Source organism: Lutra lutra, chromosome 2, assembly GCF_902655055.1.
Source record: "Lutra lutra chromosome 2, mLutLut1.2, whole genome shotgun sequence".
NCBI classification, from domain to species: Eukaryota; Metazoa; Chordata; class Mammalia; order Carnivora; family Mustelidae; genus Lutra; species Lutra lutra.
In genome coordinates this window covers 137,478,060-137,498,832 of record NC_062279.1, presented here as the reverse complement: position 1 = coordinate 137,498,832, position 20,773 = coordinate 137,478,060, and the positions used below count along the sequence as shown (strand labels likewise).

The 20,773-nt window shown below is 41.9% G+C and overlaps 1 protein-coding gene and 1 long non-coding RNA gene across 4 annotated transcripts in view; one reads left to right on the top strand and one right to left on the bottom strand.

Moving 5' to 3' along the window:
• MAML3 (mastermind like transcriptional coactivator 3) overlaps positions 1-20,773 on the top strand; it is a 408,594-nt gene that overhangs the window by 152,168 nt on the left and 235,653 nt on the right. The window lies entirely within an intron of this gene.
• On the bottom strand, positions 2,460-7,766 carry LOC125093413 (uncharacterized). The gene is made up of 3 exons (XR_007125233.1): positions 7,575-7,766; positions 2,895-3,006; positions 2,460-2,602 (listed from the first exon to the last, which is right to left on the bottom strand). It is a non-coding gene; the product is annotated as an uncharacterized LOC125093413 (long non-coding RNA).

The following is a 20,773-nucleotide window of genomic DNA, read 5'->3' as shown; positions in this document are numbered from 1 at the left end:
CACATGCTATCCGACCCCACCAGGCAAATTGTTGATGGCTGCTTTGTGTGTACAGTTTACTGTGTGTTTACTGCATTTCCTGTGTTAACCCAAACCACTGGCTTTAGTGAGCAGAGAAACACGGGGGAGGTTCCTGTTTTGCAATGTCAAATTCACTCTCTGGTTAACCTCTTTGGCCCTCTTTTCATAGAGATCCGTGATTCATTGGCATTGGTTTTTGTTGCTTTAAAAAAAAAAAAAAAAAGTCGAATGGCGTAGTGCTTGTATCAGGAATATTAATTGTAAGACTTGAGATAGGTTGATTGGGATAAGATCCTGGAGGGTTGTTTGTAATGCAGATTTTTTAGAAACAAGAAGTGGGAGAATAATGAATAACAACCAGAACTAATCAGTTGTGTGTGTGTGTGCGCATGTGTGTGTGTGTGTTTAATCCACTGATAATGACTAAAAGTAGTTATAAAAAGAAGTAGAAATTCAGTGGATACACTGTTTTCTCGGCTTCCTTCCAAGATGTTTTCTCTTGGATCTTGGCAATTCTACCCGTCCCTGATGTACGCTAAGGAACTTTGATACTCGGTGCAAGGTGGCACAATAGAAAAAGAGGGAGGTCAACCGAGAAAATAAACAAATGATTCTTACATGTGCTACACCCTGATAACAAGTGATAATACTGTCTGTGGCCAAAATCAGAAAAAGCAGTTTGTATCCAGCCATCTACGGGGGACGAATGAGAGCCGTGGATTGTGGAGAGTATGTGTGGGGTTGCTGCTCTGCTCCTCCGGATACTGCTTTTAGTAGAGCTGGAAGAAACAACCTGATTGGTGCTAATAGGTCCCACCAGTGAACTTGGGAAGCCAACAGGAATAAGACTGAGAAGAGTATAAGGAGAGGTCATATTAGAGACCTCAAAGAGATCTGATCGATTTGCATGGCCAGTCTTTAAGAGCCTGTAATCCAAAATTTACAGAAAGAAATTGTTGTAAGGGTCTCAGGGGAAATCTTGTTGCCTCTTTTGGTGTTTTTTGTTTGTTTCTTGAGCACTCCTTGGCCTCTGAAGCATGTGGTGGAATTCTAGTGAATTCCCCACAAGCCAGGGCAAATATGGGCATGTGTGTCCTGCCCCTAGATGAGGCTTTCAGTGGACACCTACCTATACATGGTGATTTTTAGAGAGCACAGAATCTTAATCCTGTACACATTCACTCTCCATTTGGGGCCTCTTGGCAAAATGACATAGCTGGTTTAAGTGATTCCCAAGTTAATTGGGCATGTTTCACTGTGGATTACAATCCATTTTAGCTCAAATAAATAGTGTAAGCATATATAAAAGCACTGACCTTTTATTTGTGTGCTATGAGACTTAAACTGCTGCAAAGTATTGACCCATCCTTCTGCCTGTTACCCAACATGTGATGTACTTTATGACTTGCGGATCTCTGAGTGATCTTTCTTGTCTAGAGCTCTGCTCCCTGGTACGATTTCCCTTCTCTGGAGTCCGGTGTTACAATCCTCTTCTCATGTCACTTACCTTGAAAACTAAAATAGCAATCTGTAAGTTCAGCTCTACTGCTGGAAACTTCTGGACCTAGCCTGTACTATGCTAATACCTGTCACTCTTCCGCACTTATTTACCGCTCAGCAACACTGAACGCTGTTGGCCATCTCCTCTCTATAAAAACATCGGTGGGCGTGCTCCTGAAAAGGCTACATATTGTATGATTCTGTTTTTATGCCATTCTGTAAAAGGCAGAACTATAGAGATAAACAGAGCACTGGTTGCCACGTATTTGAGGGGAAGGGAGGGTGTGGACTAGGTGAAGCACTGGGGAGTTTTTAGGGTGGTGAAACTATTCTGTATGATACTGTCATGATGAATATATGACCCTGCATTTGCCAAAACTGATTGAACTTTACAGCACAAGGAATGAAACTTACTGTATACAAACTTTAAAAAGATACGTGCAGGGAGTCAGAAGATACCAGCTAGAACACACATTTTGACAAAAGAAGCTATTGCAAGTATATGAAGTAGCCTCATTGAAAAGAGTGGAAGATAAAGGTGCTGACCTTGGGAGCTTGAGAAACGAGTAGGGTCTGCAAAACCCAAGGCAAAAGGAGCTGTATGTAATCACTGTTCTCTAATTGATAGTTTTTTCCTGTGGAAGGTACAGATTAATAATACCGAAACAACTGTAATGATATTCAAATTGAACAACTAAGTAAATGGATGGTGGGTTGTGAGAGGCAGATTTCTCCCTCTTGAAATGGGGTGTTACAGCAAAGCAGGGACAGAAGGCTAGAATGATCCTTAAGGTAACAGACCAGTACTGGAGATGGTAGTATGAACCGGCGTTTAACTTAATATAGTCACATGTGGATACCAATAGAAATGTTTATTTATCAAACAGAAATATTTATAAATGTAAGTTATACACAGGTTACGATTCACAGGTATATTTCTTTGCTCAATCAGTTGAGAGGGCTTAGGCATGATATCTTAGGAACAATGAACACTTCTTTCTGGTGCCCAGATCTTGGTTTCTCATACCATTCTCCAGTAAAAAGGAACCTGGGCTTCTTGAAGAAATGGCTGATTGTGGGGCTGGAGCAGGAAGTATAGAAGATGAGCCTGGAGAATCTTATAATGGCAAGAAGTAAGGAAATGTTCAAACCCTGCCCCATTCCGTGTCCCCGCTTCCCCAGTAATGGGAGAGTGCCAAAGGGACACAGGAGCCAACTGAAGGAGCTCTCAGTGGCCAACGTTGAGACAATCTGAGCAACAAAATAAATAAACTAGCGCTGGATTATAACCCAGAGTATAAATAGACATCCATGAGTCCATACTGATATAAATAAATAATTGAATAAATAAATAAATGGAGAGAAAGGCAAACCTCCCACACAGAAGAATTTCACATAATTTATGTAGATGGCTCCACTATCAAAGAAGTACAGCATGATTTCCCACTCCTGAACGAGCTCACATAGTCGCATGGTGACTTCCCCCTGAAGAGGAAAACATGGAAAGGAGGAAAAAGAGTAACTGTAGAGGGCGGAACCTGGGCAAACACTGCCTCAGATGACCAAGTTTGTATCAACAGTGGTAAATCATGTTGATGTCATGTACTTTTGATATGATGCGTTGAGAAGGGCCCTTCTGTGGGCTTCCTCCCGCAAACCCGTAACACCAGCATAGCTATGAGAACGCCATCAGAACAAATCCCATGTGAGAGGCGTTCTGTTAGTTAGCCGGTTAGTCCTCCCCAAATGGCAGACTAGTCCTCTCCAAACTGGTTTTCAAACATAAGAAAAGTCTGAGAAACTATCATGGCCAGAGGAGCCCAAGAAGACCTAACGACTAAATGGAGTGTGATATGGAATTTGGAACAGAAAATTGACTTTAGATAAAAAGTAAAGAAATCTGAATCAAAGGTTAATTCTAGTCAATGGTAATATGTCAATATCATTTCATAATGAGGTGTGATAAATGTACCATACTGATAACAACAGACGACACCAAGGACAGGGTGTGTGGGAACTCTCTGTACTATCTTTGCAACTTTTCTATAAATTTAGAACTCTCTTATGGACTTAATTGTGCCCCTCCTCCTTTCCCCATAATCCTTGTGTTGAAATCCCAATCCCCTGTTCCTCAGAATATAACCAGATTTGGAGATAAGGACATTGAAGAGATGATTAAGTTAAAATGAGGCCATTATGGTAGGGCCCTAATCCAATATGACTAGTGTTCTTATAAGAAAAGGAGGAGACACCAGGGATACCCATGCACAAAGGAACAACCCTCTGAAAAGGCAATAAGAGAATAGCCATCTGCAAGCCAAGGAGAAGCCTCAGAAGAACCTGGCCCCTGATCACATTGATCTTGGACTTCCAGCCTCCAGACCTGAGAGAAATTACATTTCTATTGTTTAAACCACTCAGTCTGTGGTATTTTGTTCCAACAGCCCTAGCAAACAAATACACTATTCCAAAATGAAAGGTTATTTAAAACAACAATGCTGACATTTTTTTCTATTGCCAGCCCAGGACCTGTGTCTGAATTTCTTCTTGTCACTCAGATCTCAGCTTAAGATCACCCTCAGAGGAGACTTCTCTGAGGACACCATTCTCTCTTTATCATATTACCCTATTTCACTTTTTTTTTTTTTAAGATTTTATTTATTTGACAGACAGAGATCACAGGTAGGCAGAGAAGCAGGCAGAGAGAGAGAGGAGGAAGCAGGCTCCCTGCTGAGCAGAGAGCCCAATGCGGGGCTCGATCCCAGGACCTGGGACCATGACCCGAGCCGAAGGCAGAGGCCGTAACACACTGAGTCACCCAGGCACCCCCGTATTTTACTTTTCTGCATGGGGCTTACCACCAATGGTTGTTTTCTTATTTGTTTATGTATTTATTGCCTGTATCCTGCCACAGATACCTGGTTCACTGCTGATTCCCAGAACCACATACCAGGACTAGCACTGGCTACACAGTATCTACTAAGTAATTATTTGTTGAATGGATAATGAATCCCCCCAGAGTCTGATGACTCTTGTTTTGGACTCTTTATTCTATTATTAGACTATAAGCACCTCTGTAAGTCTTTCCAGATTACTGGGATCTCAGGGGTGGGTAGACTTGTGGCCCAAGGTGTCTGGTTTTTGGTATGTTCTCCTGTCAGAAGAATGAAGAAGCCTGAGTCTAGACCAGGAGTGGAGGCTTGCCAAGAGGCCCTTACCATGCCTAAGAAACTCGCACAAAATCAAGTCAAAAGAAAGTTAAAAGGAGCTGCGGGGACGGGGAGAGGAGCGTAGGGAGAAGGGAGTCTTTAAAGGGAGATGAATGGAGCTTGACTTCTGATTCTAAGGGTAGATGCAGTCTTTATTATCTGTAGATACAGAGGTTGTAAAGCCCAAAAAGGCCCTTCAAGATGAGGTGAAGGACCTCAGAGCTAGACTTTAGCCCTGGGACAAAGATGCCAGTAAAAACTAGTGCCTCCAGAGAGGGTCAGGGCTGGGCTCAGGATCTACAAGAAACTGAATGGTTGGGGAAATATTTGCCCAAAGTACTGTCACAGGACAGCCAAGCAGAAAGTAGGGTAGTCCAGCAAATCTACAGCCTGATGCCCAGCTGGGCCCTGAGACTCTGTCTGTTCCCACCTAGACCCAGCGTGGGACAGTGGGATAGTCTCAGACCCCACTTACTAATGTGGTTGCTCCAGAAAACCAGGAATCCAGCTGTTGGCAGCTGGGCCTAATGGAGGTAAGGTGGCAGGTGGCAAACACCACTGTGGCAACATGGAAGGGGCTGGGGAGATGGGGCAGACAGGGAGGTGGAGGCAGTGGGCGTCTCAGGGGAGTGTGGATGATGTGGATGAACTCTGCCTCTAGGCATGACAAGAAAGATCTAAGGATGGAACTGTGAGCCAGGCATGTCTACACTCATCTCCGTCATGTTGAAGAAAGAGGTAACTTAGATGAAAATGTCTTAAAATGTGATTTACTGGCTCTGAGGTGGCCTGAAATCATTCTAGTCCTTGGTTCCTTCACCTTTAGAGTGGAAGTAAAAATACCTACCTTCTGGGGGCATTAAAAGGTTTAGAGGGGATGTAGGAGTAACATCTAACACAAGGCCAGACACATACAAGATGCTTAGTAAACAGTGGCTGATAGGATTCACTAATAGCACACAGGAAGGTTTGTTGCTTCTGTTCTGGTTGGTTTCTCTAAAAGTAGCTAGTCATGAAGCCCTGTGAGAATGAAAGGAGGATGAGTACTTGCCTTAGCGCCTTCTGGAAATAGAGAAGTGATGGGTCTGCTGCCTGCTTTATGTTCGGTTCTGTGGGGAAAGGCCAGATGGCGGTCCCTGGAAAGGGGCAGGCTGCCTGGCAAGGTGTCTGGGAAGGACGTCATCTGTGGGAGGGCCAACAGAGCCCCTGTGAACAGATTGGGAACGGAGAGCCCAAAAGAGACCCCAGGTTCTTTGACAACCCACCAGGACCTGGGCTGGAGACCTGGGGAGAGAGGAAGTCGCAAATGCCCAGGGCACTTGCGTGTTTTCTTCTCTCTCCAGATGTGGTTGGTGCTAGGAAGTCATGGGAAGCACCTGGAGGATGTGGGGAGGGTCCAACTGCCCTTTCAGTGGGAGGAGAGAGAGTAGAGGGGCCATCGTCTGCCACTTGTTTTTCAAGCATTTCTAGATCTTCTTTTTTGGGGAGGACTTTCTCAGAGAGTTGGCCTCAGAGATGTACCTGCCAACTGTTGAGACTGTTTTTTCCCCTTTTCCCGGACCCCTTTGAGAGGTCCTGGCTAATGGCGGCTGGGCCTTGGGAGAGGTCTGCAGCCAGGGTTGACATTCAGTCTCCACCTGCTTGGGTGGTTTTCCACTCCCAAGGGTAGAGCGCATGTCATGGCACCCATCTGCTTGTTAGCTTCATGCCTTTGAGTTTGAAATCAAGAGGTAGACTTTAGTCCAAGGGTTTCTGTGTGACCTTCTTGGGCTCCATTTTCCACATCTGCTTCTGATGGAAGTAGAAGGAGCACAGATCTGAGGAACGGGGTGAGTCCCAGCCGTAAAACTAACCAGTTGTGAGCCAGGAAGCAAGTCCCCTGACCTCCCTTGGCACCACCCCCCCCCCCCACTCTTCCACCCACACTGGTAAGATGAGTGTTTGTCGTAATAACCTCTAAGGTCTCTGTTAGCTTTGGTGTTCCCTGATTCTGTGATTATGAATTTCCCTGAATTTCTGTGCAGAAACAGGAGAAAGCATAGAACATCCTTTTAATGCTTATCTGGAGATTTAATCTAAATGTTCCTAATTAGCATTACCGATAGGGACAGAATGTTCCAAAGCAGGGTCTGACTGCATTTTTAAACAAGGCAAGTTGCAGGTTTTGACTTTTCTACTTAAGCCTCTGTGAAGGACACACTTAGACTAAAGAGGTTATTACTTTATCATAATGTGGGGATCTCTGAGTTAATACAGGGCAGGGTTTCTCATCCTCAGCAATCTTGACATTTTGGATCAGATAATTTTTTGTCGTGTGGCTGTTCCGTGTATTTGTAGGATGTTTAGCAGTATCCCTGGACCCTACCTACCAGATGTATGTAGCACTCCCTTCCACAGCTGAGACAGCTAAAATGTCTCTAGACATTGCCAAATGCGCTCTGGGGGCCAGAATCAACCCTAGTCGACAACCACTGACTTAGGGCTGATTTAGGGTACATATTTGAAAGGCAGAAAAACAAATATAGAAGCAAACTTAATTATGCAAATGCCTTGGGGAAAAAAATACTGAATCTCTAAAGAGATAATAGTAAAATTTGAGCTAGCAGAAGTATAGGACTGTCTTAGAGCTCCTCTCCTACATATAATCACCCTCGCATATCTTTTCAACTATGCTTGAGATATCAGTAAATGAGAAAGAGAGCCATCTTCCTTTTTTTTTCTCCTGAAGGTATCACATATGATTGCAAATAATATTGGAGGACCGTGTTAACGTATCGTGTTTTAATAATTTCCAAAGAAATACAGGGATAAGATATTAGCCTCACCTATACCGTATTTTCTTACCATGACTCTAGTCAAGTCTTAACATCTGCAGAGACTGGTAAAGGCCGTGCTACAAACCTTCTCTCTTTTTCCGTGTTCAATATGTTTAATTACACACAGGCTGATATTAGAAAGATGTATTGTCATCTGCATTGATTGCTGTTTTGGAGAAGAAAACATGATGAAGCGAAGAAAAAAGAAGAACAATGTAGCAGAAGCATAGGCTCTGTGTTTCCTCTATTCTATTTTGTGTCCCTGAGAGCTGATAGAGAACCAGTTGTGAAATGTGTGCGAGGTTTTGCCTGGCCATTCAGGCTGAAGTTGCCTTAAAAGGAAAGCATGGCATGTTGTATGTTTTCCACTTCCTTCTTTTTTAGTTTCCTTTCAGCTGCTCTCAGAAATGTTAGCAGGAAGAAAATTGCAATCAAATTATGTTTAGAAACAACTGAAGTTAAATCTGACGGGTATTTGTTTATAAAACTATGCCTCCTTTTATATTCAGTGCATTTCCAGGTCCTCGTTTGCCCTTGAACATTCTCCTAACTCCCAATGGTGAATATCTTTCCTTTAAACCCATGCCTGGGTTTTGGATTCATTAACGGTTGCCTCTGGTTGTTACTCCTCAGTGTGGTCTCTCTCTCCCCACGGCCCTCCTTTAGTTTGGGCTGTCATGACCTCACGCTCTGATTGTAATGACCTCTGGACTGTCCTGCCTACAGTTCAACCTGTGAGATTAATTGGCCTCACACCCTTTTCATCCTGTTCACGCATTCATTCAAGAGGGCCTTGTTTTAGGCCAGGCATTGTTCTAGACTTTTTAGACTGTGGAAGCACAACCATGAATAAAATAGATCCTGCCCTCATGGCATTTGCATCTTAACTCGAGAGAGGGAGAAGGGGTCAAGTATGGAGACACATTTTACAGAATAAATGGTATATATGGTAGAATGTGGCAGGTGTTACGGAAAAAATAAAGCAGGACGGGAAATAGGAAGGTGTGCGTGTGTGTGTGTGTGTGTGTCTACGCACACGTGTTCACATGTGCACACACATGAGAGAGAAAGAAAAAGTGAGCCTGTATGTCTTTGTGTGCATAGAAGGAGTGGGCTGCAATTTAAAATGTGGTGATAGGAAAGGTTTTAGTGAGACGGTGACTATAAAGCAAATATGCGAAGAGGTAGCTGAGCGTAGATACCCAGAGGAAGAGCAGTCTGGCAGAGGGAAAGCAAGTGTAAAACTTCAACCTGGGGCTCAGTCCGTTAAGTGTCTGACTTCGGCTCAGGTCCTGATCCCAGTGTCCTGGGATCAAGTCCCACATCTGACTCCCTGTTCAGCACAGAACCTGCTTCTCTCTCTTTCCCTCTGCCTGCCACTCTGCCTATACTTGTGCTCTCTCCATCTCTCTGCCAAATAAATAAATAAAATCTTAAAAAAAAAAAAAGTTTGAAGCCTGTTAGGTATTTGAGGAAAGGCCTGAGAAGGCTGCTGGAGGAGAGTAGTGAGAAGTAAGGGGAATTCATGGGAGTGGGGAGGAGCAGATGATGCAGGGGCTCGTGGACCACTGCAATGACCTTGGCCTTGATCTAGGAGAGATGGGACGCTGCTGCCTGGTTCTGAGAAGTACAGTGTGATCTGATCTACAGGTAAATAGGATCATGACATCAGGTCATTACTTTCCCTACTTAACCCCACCACTCCCCAGAGTCCAACATAAACTCCTCATCCTCCCAGCCCCTCCTTGAGAACTTTTCCACTCACCCTACAAAAGCCCTCTGCATTCACAGTAAAGGGTGACTCCCACCCCTTCAAATCTTACTCATCCTTCAAATCCAAGCTGAAGTTTCTGCTTTTGGAGAAAAACTTTACCACCCAAAATTGATCTCTCTCTGCTCTGACCTACTGTATTGATTACTTATAGTGTGCATTGGACTTGATGGTACGCTGTCTTTCACTGTCTTCTGAGCGGGTCTCATAGGTATCCTACCAAAGCCCTGTGCACCTTGAGACCAGAAAGGGCCTCCATATCATCACTTCTGACTCCTTTGTTTTATAAGTGAGGGAACTGAGGCCCAGCAAAGGTTAGGATATTGCTCAGGTTCACTTAGCTAAATAGCTTTTGTAAGTAGGTGATAAGCTCACTAAGGGATGATACTGTGCCTTCTACTTCTCCAAAGTTCCTTATAATGTTAGTTAACATAGCACTTAGGTAACAGATGCTTATGAAGTTCAATTTAATATAAATGTAAGTAGTTTTTTGGGTTTGTTTTTAAAGGAACATCATAGGCCCTTAATTCATCAGTCACATTTTGAATTCACAGATACTCTGAATCAGAAAGCCACATAAAATACTTGTGTGTGATTTGGCTTTTGGATTTTTAGGGATTTGCTTGTGAATGTTGTTGGATGGGAGAATGAAAAATGTTGCCTTTCTTGGAGGTATTTGTTCTGATGAAATGGTAAAAGAGAATCCTGTCATTGCTATGTGATACATCTATTTTTGATGCTTCAGTAAGATTTATTGAAGCATTTTGGATTAAAAACAATTTTTTTTTAACCATTCTTTGTCCAAAAAGGAAAGACAGTCATGGCTGAGTCCCATCCTCTGAGCTGTTTCTTTGGGGAACTATTAATTTTAATTACAGATGTGAACTTACGATGTTCACAGGTGTTGATGGACTACTAGAACTATTTCAGAAGACCTAATTCATTCTTTGACCCAGAGATATCCTTCTGAAACATAAAGTTTACTTAAAAATAGCTCCATTTTGGGGTGATGCTAGGTCCTTGTTCCAGTAATAAATATGCAATGAAACAAAGTGCTTTCCAAGAGGATGTGGCCCAGAACATAGACTTATTCCACTTCACCTTTAAAATGCAGGACCCACCCAAACAAATCAATAATGATTTTCCAGTGTTTTAACCTTTGCCAATAAATTCAGCGCTGTTTTGAGTTTGTCCTATCTATGACCAAGACAATTGAATGACATATGGAATGTGAATTCAGTCTGCCATTACTTTTCATGCACAGCAGCCAAACCAAAGCTCTTGACGTTTGGAAAGACTTGTAGAGAAATCCCTCTGGCTTTGGAGAACTCTTTTCACATCCAGTATTGGTGACCCATGGTCCGACTTGATGAGTAGGTCAGTTAACTTAGCTGACCATGTCATGATTATAGTAATGCTAAGAAGGATGAAGTGCCCAAATGAACCAAGTAGTTTGATTTATGGCTACACACTGAACTCTAACTAGTCATCTAACAGATAAGCATCAGTGGTTATTACGAATCCAAGATAAGATGTAAATGGCTCAATGAATTCATGAGAAATACAGTCTTCTCAAAGAGAACCCAGATAGTATTTTTGTATGAAAGATAAAATGAAGTATCTAGTATTTTTGCACCTATTCTAGGGAAAGTGTTCTCTGTTGTATTTTGTTGTATGTGTATATATGTATATGGTTCTCTAAATACTATAAATGAGTGTTGTTCCTTTAGAGTTGTCAAACAACTCTAAAGGAACAAAATAAATGTATGTCAAACATACATTTATTTTTATACTTAAGATATGGACAGTTCCTTTTTGGAAATTTTCTTCAGTTCATACTTCTTTTCAGTTTTTAAAATTGAGATATTTACATAAAATAAAATTCATTCATTTTCAGTGTACACTTATGTGAGTTTAGATAAATGTATGTATTTATATAACTACCTCACACGTATGATGTAGAACATTTTATCTTCCCCCAAAGTTCAGTCATTTAAACACATTTCTGACTACTACTTTTACTTAATAGCAACTATTTTAAAGGATTTGACTCCTGTAGGAATTGAAAAAGCATAAGAGCTAAATCCAATGGTTAATTAAGGTGGTTGGTGATCCCATGGAGTGATACGATTTCGGGTCAAAACCAAGATGTGACTATAAAATCGTGGCATCTCTTTTCTGATGAGGACTGTTCACTGGTTCTGACAGCCATTTCAAAGTTGAGCTCTAAAATCATTTTGAGCAATGGATTGGATATATTTTTGTGACAGATTTTGTACTGTCTTTGTATTTCGTATTGTCTTTCAGCATGGCTACTACTCTAAAGAACAACACTTACTGGCTCCTTAGTATACCCCTGGTGTTTGCAGATTTAACATTTTGTGTATTTAAATGAACCTAAAAGATCCGAGATAGGAAGACGCTTGTAGTTTTGCCAATGCATAAATTTGAATCTTGACTTTACAAGCTGGAGGGGTTCCAGGAGTAAGTGGGTTCACTAGTGAGTGAGCCAAGCCTGCTGCAAATCATCCCAGTTACGAAGAACCCTTATAAAGGTCTCTTCCAAGTCTGAATAGGGTAATTTTTGTAGCATGATAGAAACATGGTGTCTCTGTGAGAAATGGCTCTCCAAAGAAAGTTAAAGGCTGGTATTGGACGTAGAAGTGGAGAGGGCTAAGATAATAATTTTTCTTAACCAGAAAAAAATGGAAATGTTGAGGAGATTAAAGAGTGTTTAGGTCAAGGCCATAAGCGAATTTGCCATATGGAAATTAAAAAGTTTTAAAATAGTTTCAGGAATAATCAGGCTAATGCAAAAAATAACTCCTTGGGAGAGAAATAAGTCATTAGAGATTGAAGAGATCCCTTACATTTTTTATCCTATTTATATTACTATAAAGTATAAGACAAATTATATATTATTATATTTCTGAATTTGGGGATTCATGATAATTGAGGGTTTATTCAGTAAATTCTATTGTGTTATTTGGATAGCAGCATCATTAAATATGGTTATACCTGGCATGTGTGCAAGAATATGGGGGAGGTTGACCTTGGAACTAGAATCTGTTGAGCTAGAGATGAAGAGAGTCGTTTGGGTACTTCAGTAGTTTAGTTTACAATCACCAGATTGTGGTTGATTGAGAGAGGCCCAGTAGGCTGGTGATGAGTCACAGCTGCAGGCCATTTCCATAGCTCAAAGGGTGCAATGGGAAGTGATGGTAGCAAGGGTAGATCATTCAAAGGGGGTGGGAGCCAGTGGCTGTACTTATAGAAAAGTAGAAGGGAAAACTGGAGTATGAAGAGATTGCAAAATTAATTCCAAGGTCCTTAGAACATGGATCTGTACTCTAAGGGGTCCTTGGCGTAGTATGACAGTTTCTAGTGAATAGTATAAACCTGAAATGTAGATTCTTGTTTGCTTTTCTGTGATCATGGGAGGTACCATGCCCGTATCTGGGAACTGGACATTATAGTGTGGAATAATTCGGGTACTTGAGTGCCTGCTGTGTGCTAGGCACTGTTCTAGGCCTCTGCAAACCCCATGAAAAGGCATAGGCCCTGCTCATAAGGCACTTCTAATAGTGAGGAGACAGATGTGAAAGGGAACTGTGAGAATTCCATGGAAGTTGCCCCAATGAGGGCATGTACCAGGCACACTTAGAACGGAGGAGAGCAAGCCCCTTAGCTGGCCTCAAGGTACTTAGTCTCATCTCTTCTATGATTGATCTTGTTCCCTTGTTTGAAGAAAAGAAAATGATACAAAGACCCTGAGAAGTAACTGAATTTCCTCCTCATCTGTCAGTGAAACTACTTGGGCAACCTCCTTCCCCAACCTCCCTTCTGCTTACTCATCTCTTGATTCTCTGGTCCATTCTTAAAACCATTGCTCTGTTCTCCTCTTGAAACCCTAAATGGGCAGTAAATCCAAGTCACTGCCATGATCCTCCAAGCCGCCATCTACTTTCCTCCCACCTGCCACCACATTCATCCACAAACTGTGCTCCAACATCCCTGCCCACTCTCTTGCCTTTGCATGCTGCTGGCATTTCCTACTTCCAGCTCTCCCTCGTGATCTTCTTTCTTGCTCAGTTTCTTCTCTACCAATCAGCATCCAACTAATCCATTCAAAGCCCAACTCCAGTGCCCCATGGTCTAGGAAGCCGCTCTGATTCTCCCAGTTTGATTTAATTATTGGTTCTCTGCATTTCCGCAACAGCCATTTGCAGACAACTTCTATGACACTGGTTGCATTCTGCTTTGATTATGGTTCGTGTTTATAGTTCTGTCTCTTCCACTACATTATGAATCCCTGGTAGACAGGGACCCTTTGGCCTTAGAGCTTACGTTGAATAAATAAATCCACATCAAACGCAGTTAGCTATTGCCTGGGGTGAGATGTTCATGGCAGATCCAGGTCTAAAATCCTTGCTGCTGCTTATCTGTATCAAGATTTTAGGAACTCCAGGACATTATCTAGCATGTATCCACTCCCATCAGTTGCTTCACCTCACAAATGCTTCTTTGTCTGTGGTGCAGAATAGCCAGTATTGTCGTGGCTCCCAGCATTCATGGTGGCAGCCAAGGTTGAGGAGAGCCGTTGGGATGGATGTGTTTATGGGAGCATGATTTCCTCGTCCACAATAGGCTCTATGAATATTTGAAGGGGAGTCTGGAAGCTGTTTCCTATGAGGGAAGTTAAGTTGAAATGCAAGAAGTGAAGATTAAGGAATATTAACATAAAATCTGTATTGTGAATTCTTTTACATAAGTATGTTGCCATTGTAGGGAAAAGTGGTGTCAGGGAGCTTTTCAAATGTCTACATTTTAATACCCAAATGAAAAGTTTGTTATAAATTATGAAATGTGGAAATTTTTCGTGCTTGTAAAGGTCCTTGACAAAAGAATGTGCTGAAAGGAGATAGTGTGTGTGTGTGTGTGTGTGTGTGTGTGTGTGTGTGTGTGTTCATTTTTTTTCAAGTGTGATTTTCTGATGCAAAAATGTGGGGAAGCAGAAAGGAGTGAAGTGAGAAGTGACTGGCTCCATCTTTGGTATTTTAAACCAGTCTCTCTCTCTCTCCTATCTATCTGTCTATCTGAACAATAGTGAGAGGACTGGGTGCAAGTCTTCAGTCAGCCAGCATTGACTGGCGTGCAGTGGGGTGACCTGGAAAGAGGAGGGGGTGACAGATCATCTTTCTCTCACACACTGCAGGCGCCTTCCTCCCCAGGTCAGGGCCCATTGCTATCTTGACCATGCCGCAGGCTCCAGAAGCATTCATCTGAGGTCTCCCATTTACCCAGCTGGCTGACCCTGCTCCGTCCACCCTCCTCATCACCCTGGCTTGGGCTAGCCAGCGCCATTTACATGTTTTCCATTGCCCTCGCTCACGTCTGCTGTCTGGCTTATCGTCACTTGTCTGAGTGCTTCCAGGCAGTTTGGGGACCGCGTGCTGACCGGCGTGCTTTCCCGCGAGGGGAAAATGGTGGTGGGATGAAAAGATGAACAGCCTCCCCTTTCTGCACTCTTCAGTGGAAGGGATTTGCTTCCGGTGTTCCCCACAACCACTAAAGGACATGCAAATGAAATGTTTAATTAAACAGTTGTCTTTGCTTGACAACGTTCTTACGGAGAGGTAGTCTTTGAGAACAAGACTCTGCCGTGGCGCTCTCGGATTCCTAACCCTTCTACATCTCAAGGCTCCAGCTCCTTCACCCGGATGTGCCTTAGTGTCCTCGTCTGTAAAATGGAAGTAGTAAAACCTAGGGAACTTGTGAAGATTAAGTAAGTTAATAAAGATACAGCAGTTAGAAGAGGGCCTGGTCCATAAATGATATATAAATAATAATATTAAGCTATTGTTAACTCTAAGAATGGTTTTGCCTGCTGCTCAGGAACTCAATTTATGTACTTGGAGTGGATGTCTCAAGAGAGATTAGTAGCTTCTGGAGAAACTGAGGCACTGAGATAAAGCAGCCAGTTAATGGAAGTCAGATAGGGTCCACTGTGTTACATGACTTAAGATGTGGATAAACGTAGGATGGGCCTCTGTCTACCCTCTGAGTATTCTTAAGGAAGGATAGACAGCCTAATGGGACTCTCGAATCGGTTGGAGCCTGGGGTGTGTGTCTGTTGGGATGTCTGCCAGAACATTTAGATAGAAGTATAGCAAGAAAACAACAAAAAGCGAGATCTGAATGCAGTACAGGAGGCAGGGTGTCTGTCTCCTTTGCCCTTTGCCCTTCGCCCTGGTGTTGGAAAAAAAACCCTCTCCGAACCTGTGCCAGCCACAATCCAGTCCTGCAGACACAGTGATTTTGCAGTTTGCTGGCACCTGGGTTTTGCTGAGAGCTTTTGGTTTTAGGTGCTCTCTAGAACTCTGTAGGCCTGGCAGGGAGAGCTTCTCTCATTGCCTTCTTCAAGCAGCTTCAGGATGGCTGATTTCATTTGGAAAAGGCTGGGGATGGCGAATAGCCGTCTATGTGTGTGTGTGTGTGTGTGTGTGTGTGTGTCCCCTTTAAAAGGAAAACCAGCTTGATATTTTTTCATGTTATTTTTAAAAAGGAATGTACTCTAGGCTGCAGAGAAATAGAGTAAGATTGTATTTAAATGCCAGCACGCTTCCAATCCCTTTTCCTTCTTGAGTTTCCCAAATGCTACCAACAGGAAGTACACAAATGGAGAGGCAGAAAAGTGACCCCAGGGCAAGAACTTGTAAATTTAGTGGGGGTGACGGCCTTTCTTGAACACCCGTGTGTCCCTCCTCTTATCACCTTCTCCTTCGCCTCTTACCCAGCAGTAAGGAATTCCCCGATATCTGTGAAGATTCCCTGAGATAGTTCTTTTCCATGGGCTGCTGTGTATTTCTGCTTGTTTCTTATGGTAGAGAATATAAGGATGTCTTTGTTTTGTTCTCAGTTTATGCCTGATTAAATTTATTTCCAATTGTTAAAAATGGTATGAATACTTGTTTGTTTACTAGAATGTATCTGTGTCTCTGGCTATTTCTGTGATGTTCATGTCTATATCTGTATCTGCCTATCCCTCAAATAGATCCTGATTCTTCATATCCCTTTTTAAATATTTTCCTGTAGCAGGGCTAGTGTCCTTGATTAGCGGGAAGTCAAGAGGTCTCTGCCACATCCAAGGGGATCTGGTATTGTGAATACTTTTTTTTCAGGATGGGTATTTTTGTTACTGTTCAAGCCTATTAGCCAGTCTTCTAGTTAAGGTCAAAATCTTGTGTTTTAAAAAAAAAAATGGGGGCGGGCGAGGGGGGGGGGGCGGTGGGGGGAAGCTGGACTACAATTTAGTGGCAATAATGTTGCCAGTTTGACTGTTAGAAACTGATCACTAGCCAGAATCTCTGGTTACTGTGAGATTACTGGCAGGCAGCAAGCCCGGGTAAGACATCCAGGATAGTAGAAGGCTTTCCTGTGGCTAACAGATTCATCCATAGGAGTGGTAAGCCCATCCCATTAATAATCCTGTCAAACTACAGATGAACCTAGTGAATTTAAATGCATCTTAGGAGAGGCAAAGGAAGGGACATATTCTGCCTGTTTTGCCTTTGATGAGCTGACTTCCACCATTTTTCTAACATGAAAAATCCTTGTGTGTTTCTAGTTCCTAACATCTGGTGATTAGTAGGGGGTATACCAGGCCGCGTTCCGCATGTGTTATAACCTAATATGTTCATCATAAATGGGGTGCTCAGTAAAAAAGAATTTTAAAAGTTCAAAAAATAGGAACTCTTTCAAGCCCACATGTATATATATATTTTTGAAGAGTTAATAGATGCGCCCAGTACACAATTCAAAAGGTACAAAGCTGAGCCTAATGGAAGCAAGCAGGAAGACTTGATTTGAAGGAATTTTTTTCCTGGTTTGTTTCAAGCAGTATTTTTTTTTATCCTTTATGTCTACCGCTCTGCCAGAAATCGTCTGTGTTCAGGGTGGTGGGCAAATGGTAGTGACTTTTTGTTTGCTTGGTTTGGGCTTTGCTGATGGAAAAAGACACGAGTATAGTCATGATGCAAATGTTTTTCTTCAAGTTAATTACATTCCTTGGCCAGATACTTTTCACCCTTCCTCCCCCCCTATCCTGGGAACTGTAGCCTTGTCTGCATTTGCCTTCTTGTAAGAATCTCCCTGGCAATAAGCAGGTGTACTGTGGGTAAAAATAGGGAAAATACAGTTAAATAATTTCAGGTAGATTAAAAGTAGAACGAAGGAATGGCATGTTAGAAGGAGTTGTATACATTTAATAGGCAAAAAAAAAAAATGCTCCTATGTTATAATTACTTGTGAAACATGCAGTTTTCTCATTCTAGTGTTCTTTTTAATAGATTTTTTTTTTTCAATGTGCAGCAGATCATTTCTGACCTAGGAGAGGAAATAAAGCTATGAAGCTACCGTTATTCTCGGAAGTAGTTGTAAGGGACAATGAAAACCACAGTGATTTCAGCCTTTTCTGCAAACCCATAGGCCACAGAGGCTGACTGAGCTTATAGTTCATGGAAGGAAGAGCTTGGAATGAGCCAAAAACAAAAAGGGAAGAGTTCAACTCTCAAGGTCATCTGGAAGAATTCTGAACCTCCAGCATGTTTGTGTCATTAAAATCCAAATGGGCTTACTTTATAAGATTATACAGATTGTGAGGTTATCGTTGAAGAAAAACACTAGCAGGGAATTATTTTTGTCTTGTAAAGACACAAGGGCTTATGTACTTCTTCTCTTCAGTAACAAAACGAGAACGTTTTAAGAGACAAGCTGTCTTAAAGTTACAGAACACATTTATCCTTCCTGGATTATTACAGTTTAATTTTGAAAACAGCAGTGTTTAAATCTTTGGGGTCACTTGTTACTGTATCCCAGAGTGGACTTGTATAGGTTTGTGATTACACACATCTTTTCCTAATTCTTTGTTCAGTAAAGTCAGGCCAGTACTTGTAGTCAGCCATAGTGGGAGTACTCACATCATAAAAATTATCAAAAGTTACATACCAGGGCTTTTCTTCCTGTAGAGGTGATTGTTAAATATTTGCCTGCACACCACTGGATCTAAAGCCTACTTGAATCACATTATTCAAGATACGGGAGAAATCTAAAAGAAACAGAAGATCCACTGTTTCGAATTCAAAAATTGTATGAGGGGGGTAAAAAAAAACAAAAACAAACAACTAGTGGAGGAGAACTAGAAATGTGGCATTTGTGGCATTTACCACAGTACTTTCCACGGGTTGGAAGAAATATGTTTTTTAGTTATTCAAAGTAGCTAATGGCCTGGTCTTATCATTTTAGATGGAGTCAAATGAATCCTGTCTTTGTCAAGTGACTATTAACCATTTGGCAGAAAGCTCCTTCATCTTGCAATAGGCACCCCTGTGGAACAGAGCGAAGATCCAGCTCCTAAAATGATAAAGCACTTTTGGGGAGGATCTTGGCATTTTTTCCTTCAAAATATCCTAGTTCCCATAGCTAATATTTTATAGATACAGAATTTGAGATATGAGGAGACATGGTCAGAATGATGAACAAAAAAAATCAGATCACTGATTTTTCTCTTCTTCAGTGAACCTGATGCCTCCCCATCGTGGCTGGGGCATTTTGAACAAGAATAAGGAGTGCTTCTATTGCTGGGATTCTCTGAGCTAATGGACAGTTTGACCAGTGCTATAATGCTGTTCTACCAATGTCTTTTAAAGTTTTGATATGGGGATTGTTGACCAAGAAAAATAGAAAATGTCTATCTGTTTTGTTGGCCAGTGCTTCATGCAGACATCTTTTTGTTAGCCGTGTAGGCAAGATACCATGGTTCTGCTTTGGACCAGTTGGGTCACTCACCCAATTACTATTGCTTATACCCTTGCTATCCTACATATGGTCCATGGACCAACAGCTTTGTATCGAGGAGGAGCTTGTTACAAACACAGAATCTTGGGGGCCATTCTAGACCTACCAAGCGGAATGTGTTTTTTCACAAGAGCCCAGACAATTTGTCTGAGCATTAAATTTGGGAAACACTGCCTTACCTGTTCACTAATTTCATTTTCATTGTTCTCTGTGTTGAGACACAGAGAAAAACAAACTAGAAGTTTGGATCGACGTTGGAAGAATCAGTTTTATTCATGGTTATTGTCTTTCCCTTCACCAGGCTCTCGTCTCCATTAGGAATGTACTTGCAGAGGTTAAAAAAAAAAAAAAAAAAAAAAAGGCAGCACTGGAGTATCCCCAGTGTAGTGGGAGAATAAACCCAGAATCTCCAAATGAACCCTATGTTTTTAACTACTTGACTATTTCTAAAGCTTGCTTTTTACATGGGAAGCTGCTCAACTTCAAGTCTCACATTAAATAGCATTGCTTTTTCTCATTCCTCTCTCAGATCCGTCTTTCTTCCTTTTTGTAGATTAAACTCGTATTTCTATTAGAACAGCTTTAGGTTTATAGAAAATTGCAAAGATAGCACCGGCTTCCCATATCCCTTGCGCCCATCTCTGCTGCTTTTTGACCAGAGCTGTATTTCTGCTTTTCCTCGATTGGCAGAGTTTCCTGGCTAAGGAAGCAAAGTTACAGCACCTAACACAAATAGTATTTGATTAAGGCTAATTACAGTGCTGTCACATAAAAAGAGGAGAAAAGAAAGCTGGCTTTTTCAACCAGCAATGAAATAACCTGCTGTCTGTCTACTCACTTAATAGCTTTAATTGCCAGAACACACTCAAGATCTGGTGAATTTGTTTGAACATATCAGCAGGCACCAAATATTTCAATGAGATCAAGTTGTATAACTAGTTGTGCTCCAAGTTGACTTGAAATCACTCTGACAAAGTGAGTTTTGGGGTCTACGAGGTAACACCTGTCGGGAGAGGCCCACTGATATGATGATTTGATTTATTAGCACTCTAGACTAAGAGAGTCATAGGATTAACATGACCATTTTAGATGAGCGATAGGAACCTAGCTCTGACTTCTTCGTTTACTGATGAATTAGGATAGGAGAGTATTTACACACCACCTAGCGACTCATTCTACTTCCTATTTATTGAGAATTCTTTTACCAAAGAGTGACATAACAAAAGTGGGCATTTCTTTTCACCAATGTGGTTAGGGTACCTTAGACTGTGACCATGCTTCCACTTTTTGTTATCTTCTGCTTTGTGGCTCTTAGGAATGTAGAACCAGAAATTAAGGCACGTATAAGACAAGCTATTTCCAAGAAGCCAGGCTAGGAAGCGAATCTAACAAATGATTTTGGAAAAGGGGGCCGGGATGGACCCACTGTGGGACTTTGCGGGGACAAACGCATCTGATTTGTTCCTCCCCCATTCAGATACTTGGCACCTGCTTCAGGATAATCTAATAGAGGGCTGCCTGTTGATAATTGAACATGTATATCTTTGAGCTTTTTGAAAACAGATGTTCAAGTGAAAATAAACCTTTTTGCGGGATAGTAA